The 7,500-nt window shown below is 54.0% G+C and overlaps 3 non-coding genes across 3 annotated transcripts in view; all 3 read left to right on the top strand.

Annotated features, from left to right (window-relative positions):
* The first annotated feature begins 4,740 nt into the window (after window positions 1–4,740).
* On the top strand, window positions 4,741–6,650 carry LOC124569781. The gene has a single exon (XR_006971301.1). It is a non-coding gene; the product is annotated as a small subunit ribosomal RNA (ribosomal RNA).
* Window positions 6,651–7,001: 351 nt separating this feature from the next.
* Window positions 7,002–7,156, top strand: LOC124569777. Its single transcript, XR_006971298.1, has one exon. It is a non-coding gene; the product is annotated as a 5.8S ribosomal RNA (ribosomal RNA).
* A 188-nt stretch (window positions 7,157–7,344) lies between these two features.
* LOC124569778 overlaps window positions 7,345–7,500 on the top strand; it is a 4,222-nt gene continuing 4,066 nt past the window's right edge. The window contains exon 1 of the ribosomal RNA XR_006971299.1: window positions 7,345–7,500. This exon is cut by the window's right edge and continues 4,066 nt beyond it. This is a non-coding gene — a ribosomal RNA (large subunit ribosomal RNA).

The raw sequence follows: 7,500 nt of genomic DNA on the forward strand, positions 1-7,500 counted from the left end.
TCTATGAGACGCCAAGCCGACTAAGACAGCGATGGGCCCACAGTGCCCTTCTTTCGACCCCACCCCAACGCCAGCGCCTCTGCCGCACGAAGTCGTGGACCGGCAATCACTCCACCTGCACCCGTTCGTGCCCCACCCCAACCGCCCAACTCGCAACTCCAGCGGATGAACGGCGGACTTTGCTCGCACTCGCAATGTGCAATCCACCCCTATAACGTGCGTTTCATGAAGAGTTATGTCCAATATGCGACATTCCCGCTGTCCATATACATGAGCTGCGAGCCGTACCACGTACGAGCTACAGACGCGATCGCGTTGCTCGCTGTACGAATGCAGATGCTCAGCGGCAGCTAGGAGGCGCTCCATCCATGTCGGTACCGGTGAGCGTTGCACTCGCAGTCGCAAAAACGTACGGCAAGTATATTACTCGGAAGAGTCAATGACAGTCCAAGCCCCCCTGCGTGGGAAGAGTCTTCCTAGGCCATGACCCACCGGAAGGGCGCAGCGTCCCCCACCCCAGACATGTGACGTCAGACTATCGGTATTGACGACTAGACTGATTCCTTATAATCATTTGCCATACACCGGTGGAAGCTGCCGAGACGAGTAACTACATAGCGGGCTCGCCGTGTCACTAATGTACAGAGATACAATAGTTTCGACTGGAACCGGATTAAACGTATACACGGCGCTGATTAGTAATAGATAGAGCCATCAGAATACAGATAATGTATAGACCTGTCCGTATACATGCTGAAAGACTCTGCTCACAATCACACGTCAGCCAGACACTCTTATCACGCACTACTCTCTGCCTGTAACAGGCACACAGACAATATGTAAGCACCAGCATGGAACAACACCCAGTGCATCCTCTCTGCCACATTAGACAATCCACACTATCATAACCAGACCGGGAGGTCCACTCGGAAAACAGAATATCCCACCCTTCCGACAACCACCATTGCTCAGCTAAGCCACCAACACCCACACATGTCCCAGACAGGGGTGCACCCAACATCACAATACTGCCTCCTGTCACACCACACAAACAATGGCAGGAATGAAAGACACAGGTCTGCCACAAGCATGGAATCAGAGCGCCGCCTGTTATGAGCCAAAGGTGCACCCTGACGTGGCAAATCAGATGATGCCGCAGTCATTTACTTACGATAATCACAATCAACAAACCGGGCCCCCCCCCCCCCCAAGTGCCTTAACCTAACCCGTATTGTACCTTAACCTAACCCGTATTGTACCTTAACCTAACCCGTATTGTACCTTAACCTAACCCGTATTGTACCTTAACCTAACCCGTATTGTACCTTAACCTAACCCGTATTGTACCTTAACCTAACCCGTATTGTACCTTAACCTAACCCGTATTGTACCTTAACCTAACCCGTATTGTACCTTAACCTAACCCATATTGTACCTTAACCTAACCCATATTGTACCTTAACCTAACCCATATTGTACCTTAACCTAACCCATATTGTACCTTAACCTAACCCATATTGTACCTTAACCTAACCCATATTGTACCTTAACCTAACCCATATTGTACCTTAACCTAACCCATGTTGCGCCTTAACCTAACCCATGTTGCGCCTTAACCTAACCCATGTTGCGCCTTAACCTAACCCATGTTGCGCCTTAACCTAACCCATGTTGCGCCTTAACCTAACCCATGTTGCGCCTTAACCTAACCCATGTTGCGCCTTAACCTAACCCATGTTGCGCCTTAACCTAACCCATGTTGCGCCTTAACCTAACCCATGTTGCGCCTTAACCTAACCCATGTTGCGCCTTAACCTAACCCATGTTGCGCCTTAACCTAACCTATGTTGCGCCTTAACCTAACCTATGTTGCGCCTTAACCTAACCTATGTTGCGCCTTAACCTAACCTATGTTGCGCCTTAACCTAACCTATGTTGCGCCTTAACCTAACCTATGTTGCGCCTTAACCTAACCTATGTTGCGCCTTAACCTAACCTATGTTGCGCCGTAACCTAACCTATGTTGCGCCGTAACCTAACCTATGTTGCGCCATAACCTAACCTATGTTGCGCCTTAACCTAACCTATGTTGCGCCTTAACCTAACCTATGTTGCGCCTTAACCTAACCTATGTTGCGCCGTAACCTAACCTATGTTGCGCCTTAACCTAACCTATGTTGCGCCTTAACCTAACCTATGTTGCGCCTTAACCTAACCTATGTTGCGCCTTAACCTAACCTATGTTGCGCCTTAACCTAACCTATGTTGCGCCTTAACCTAACCTATGTTGCGCCTTAACCTAACCTATGTTGCGCCTTAACCTAACCTATGTTGCGCCGTAACCTAACCTATGTTGCGCCTTAACCTAACCTATGTTGCGCCTTAACCTAACCTATGTTGCGCCGTAACCTAACCTATGTTGCGCCTTAACCTAACCTATGTTGCGCCTTAACCTAACCTATGTTGCGCCTTAACCTAACCTATGTTGCGCCTTAACCTAACCTATGTTGCGCCTTAACCTAACCTATGTTGCGCCTTAACCTAACCTATGTTGCGCCTTAACCCAACACACGTTGGGCCTTAACCCAACACACGTTGGGCCTTAACCCAACACACGTTGGGCCTTAACCCAACACACGTTGGGCCTTAACCCAACACACGTTGGGCCTTAACCCAACACACGTTGGGCCTTAACCCAACACACGTTGGGCCTTAACCCAACACACGTTGGGCCTTAACCCAACACACGTTGGGCCTTAACCCAACACACGTTGGGCCTTAACCCAACACACGTTGGGCCTTAACCCAACACACGTTGGGCCTTAACCCAACACACGTTGGGCCTTAACCCAACACACGTTGGGCCTTAACCCAACACACGTTGGGCCTTAACCCAACACACGTTGGGCCTTAACCCAACACACGTTGGGCCTTAACCCAACACACGTTGGGCCTTAACCCAACACACGTTGGGCCTTAACCCAACACACGTTGGGCCTTAACCCAACACACGTTGGGCCTTAACCCAACACACGTTGGGCCTTAACCTGCTCTGTAATTGTCATACGACGCGTTAAATTAGTGTAGTGTTGCCTAACTGCAACCCCCGCAATATAGTTTGCTACTCGCACTGCCCGGTCCCCAGAGTATCGCTTCATGTTAAACACCTTGCAGCTATACACTGTAATGCGGATGGCGGCAGGACGTACATGCTCAATGCCCTTCGCAGTTGTTCATTGGCATTCGCATGGCGAAGCACAGCCTACGTTGTGGTACGGCTTGTGGCAACTGTCCGCTGATGTTGTACGTCCAAATCACACACTGTACCGCACATTGGTCCTCATGTACTGAATGATACATCGTGGTACATGTGTGACCGTACCACGACTGCGCCAACAACGGCGAACCATACGGTCCAAATATTGTGCACTCAGCTACGTGTCGTCTCCCTATAAGAGCTGGATTGCAGTATGGTATGCCGTGGATGGCGATCAGCATGAGCCGTCTGTTGATGTAGTGGCGCGTGTTGTCAGACGTAGTCGTCTCTTCTCACACACCGTGATAGCATGGTGCACTGCGTTCCACATCTGCGACATGCGACAGAGGCCGGTTGACAGTCGTTCGCGCAATGGACATCGCATACGTACGGGGGCCACCTTCCACGTGTTCGCGAAGCGTGCACATGTTGTTGCGTGTATGTGGGCAGACATAGTGTGTCGTGACACCTGACACAGGCATGCAACAATCGTTGAATTTGCAAATGGCGATGGACGTCTACGTTTGCTGGTGACGTTACGCAAATGAAGAACTGGTAAACCGTTGTGGTGCGGTTGTTCTCGCTAGAGGTGAATCAGTGATGGCGACGATCGGTTGAGCTACCAACCGGTTGTTTCAGCGATACCCACCATGCCCACGAACGTGAATGGCATGTGGGTGTGAAGCGATACGCGGCGGTGGCTGGGTGGGACCGTCCCCGGCCGGTGAGGGGGGGCCTTCCGGCGTGCTGGCCGCGCGGTGCGTGGGCGCACGCGCTACAGCCGGCTGGTGGGGGCGGCCAGTGGCAGGCGCGCCGGCCGACGGAGGCGGCAGGCGGCGCAGCTGCGCGCCGGCGCACCCTGCACGCGGCGCCGTGCGGCCAAAGTAGGTCCTCGCGGGCCCGGTGCGAAGCGCGGTGGACATCTGCAGTGTGCTGGTCCGATTGAGGACTGTGTGCGCTGAGGATGCGCCGCCGCCCGGCGCTCGGCGCCGCGACGCCGTCTGCTGCTCGGTCGCCTCTGCGGTTCTCGCAGGTGGATTGTATCGCAGCTGTGCGGACGTGTTGGCGCGTGCGCTGTGCTGGGAGAGTTCGCTTCGGCACCCAAGTGGGGCTTTTGTCCTTCTGTGGCGCTGGCGTTGGAGCTGCCGGCCACCGTAGGTGGCGCGTGTTGTCTCCCGCCGGCAATGCCACGACAGCACGCTCCCGGGCCTCTGTCGGCAGCGGCAAGCTCAGTTGGGAGCACGGGTGGTCGCACCTAAAGCGTCTACTCGCCAAACTCCGGGCGATTGCGCCTCTCTCGAACCCGACCAAGTACTTAGGACGGCGCTGCGCGCCGCCGGGACCTGAGAGGGTTTCGAGGTGTATTGTGCAGGGAGCTCAGCCTCCTCCTGTTTGCAGAATAATTGAGCGGACGCTTGCGTGTTCGCGCGGGCCCCCGGGACACACTCCCGGGCGGCCGGCTGCTCAGCTCTAGTTGACGCAGCTCCCTGGTTGATCCTGCCAGTAGTCATATGCTTGTCTCAAAGATTAAGCCATGCATGTCTCAGTACAAGCCGCATTAAGGTGAAACCGCGAATGGCTCATTAAATCAGTTATGGTTCCTTAGATCGTACCCACGTTACTTGGATAACTGTGGTAATTCTAGAGCTAATACATGCAAACAGAGTCCCGACCAGAGATGGAAGGGACGCTTTTATTAGATCAAAACCAATCGGTCGGCTCGTCCGGTCCGTTTGCCTTGGTGACTCTGAATAACTTTGGGCTGATCGCACGGTCCTCGTACCGGCGACGCATCTTTCAAATGTCTGCCTTATCAACTGTCGATGGTAGGTTCTGCGCCTACCATGGTTGTAACGGGTAACGGGGAATCAGGGTTCGATTCCGGAGAGGGAGCCTGAGAAACGGCTACCACATCCAAGGAAGGCAGCAGGCGCGCAAATTACCCACTCCCGGCACGGGGAGGTAGTGACGAAAAATAACGATACGGGACTCATCCGAGGCCCCGTAATCGGAATGAGTACACTTTAAATCCTTTAACGAGTATCTATTGGAGGGCAAGTCTGGTGCCAGCAGCCGCGGTAATTCCAGCTCCAATAGCGTATATTAAAGTTGTTGCGGTTAAAAAGCTCGTAGTTGGATTTGTGTCCCACGCTGTTGGTTCACCGCCCGTCGGTGTTTAACTGGCATGTATCGTGGGACGTCCTGCCGGTGGGGCGAGCTGAAGGCGTGCGACGCGCCTCGTGCGTGCTCGTGCGTCCCGAGGCGGACCCCGTTGCAATCCTACCAGGGTGCTCTTGAGTGAGTGTCTCGGTGGGCCGGCACGTTTACTTTGAACAAATTAGAGTGCTTAAAGCAGGCAAGCCCGCCTGAATACTGTGTGCATGGAATAATGGAATAGGACCTCGGTTCTATTTTGTTGGTTTTCGGAACCCGAGGTAATGATTAATAGGGACAGGCGGGGGCATTCGTATTGCGACGTTAGAGGTGAAATTCTTGGATCGTCGCAAGACGAACAGAAGCGAAAGCATTTGCCAAGTATGTTTTCATTAATCAAGAACGAAAGTTAGAGGTTCGAAGGCGATCAGATACCGCCCTAGTTCTAACCATAAACGATGCCAGCCAGCGATCCGCCGCAGTTCCTCCGATGACTCGGCGGGCAGCCTCCGGGAAACCAAAGCTTTTGGGTTCCGGGGGAAGTATGGTTGCAAAGCTGAAACTTAAAGGAATTGACGGAAGGGCACCACCAGGAGTGGAGCCTGCGGCTTAATTTGACTCAACACGGGAAACCTCACCAGGCCCGGACACCGGAAGGATTGACAGATTGATAGCTCTTTCTTGATTCGGTGGGTGGTGGTGCATGGCCGTTCTTAGTTGGTGGAGCGATTTGTCTGGTTAATTCCGATAACGAACGAGACTCTAGCCTGCTAACTAGTCGCGTGACATCCTTTGTGCTGTCAGCGATTACTTTTCTTCTTAGAGGGACAGGCGGCTTCTAGCCGCACGAGATTGAGCAATAACAGGTCTGTGATGCCCTTAGATGTTCTGGGCCGCACGCGCGCTACACTGAAGGAATCAGCGTGTCTTCCTAGGCCGAAAGGTCGGGGTAACCCGCTGAACCTCCTTCGTGCTAGGGATTGGGGCTTGCAATTGTTCCCCATGAACGAGGAATTCCCAGTAAGCGCGAGTCATAAGCTCGCGTTGATTACGTCCCTGCCCTTTGTACACACCGCCCGTCGCTACTACCGATTGAATGATTTAGTGAGGTCTTCGGACTGGTACGCGGCATTGACTCTGTCGTTGCCGATGCTACCGGAAAGATGACCAAACTTGATCATTTAGAGGAAGTAAAAGTCGTAACAAGGTTTCCGTAGGTGAACCTGCGGAAGGATCATTACCGACTAGACTGCATGTCTTTCGATGTGCGTGTCGTGTCGCGCAACACGCTACCTGTACGGCTCGCAGTAGCCGTGCGCCGCGTGCGGAACCACGCGTGCTTCTCAAAACTAACGCCAATGTTGTGTGGTACGAGCGCTGAAGCGCTGGAGCGGCTGGCCTGCGGCACCTGGCGCCTGGCGCCGGTTTTGAATGACTTTCGCCCGACTGCCTGTCCGCTCCGGTGTGGAGCCGTACGACGCCCATCGGCCGTGAGGCCGTTGGACACAGAACGCTTGAACAGGGGCCGCCACACGCCTACGTCCCGCCTATGCAACTGTCTGGAAAGAGACAGTGTAAACTAAGAAAAGATCACCCAGGACGGTGGATCACTCGGCTCGTGGGTCGATGAAGAACGCAGCAAATTGCGCGTCGACATGTGAACTGCAGGACACATGAACATCGACGTTTCGAACGCACATTGCGGTCCATGGATTCCGTTCCCGGGCCACGTCTGGCTGAGGGTCGGCTACGTATACTGAAGCGCGCGGCGTTTGCCCCGCTTCGCAGACCTGGGAGCGTCGCGGCCGCCTGTGGGGCCGGCCGCGCCTCCTTAAACGTGCGATGCGCGCCCGTCGCCTGGCGGTTCGCATACCGGTACTTACTCGGTAGCGTGCACAGCCGGCTGGCGGTGTGGCGTGCGACACCTCGTACAACGACCTCAGAGCAGGCGAGACTACCCGCTGAATTTAAGCATATTACTAAGCGGAGGAAAAGAAACTAACAAGGATTCCCCCAGTAGCGGCGAGCGAACAGGGAAGAGTCCAGCACCGAACCCCGCAGGCTGCCGCCTGTCGCCGTATAAGTTAATT

The sequence above is a fragment of the Schistocerca americana genome, unplaced genomic scaffold, assembly GCF_021461395.2.
Source record: "Schistocerca americana isolate TAMUIC-IGC-003095 unplaced genomic scaffold, iqSchAmer2.1 HiC_scaffold_1536, whole genome shotgun sequence".
Classification (NCBI taxonomy): domain Eukaryota; kingdom Metazoa; phylum Arthropoda; class Insecta; order Orthoptera; family Acrididae; genus Schistocerca; species Schistocerca americana.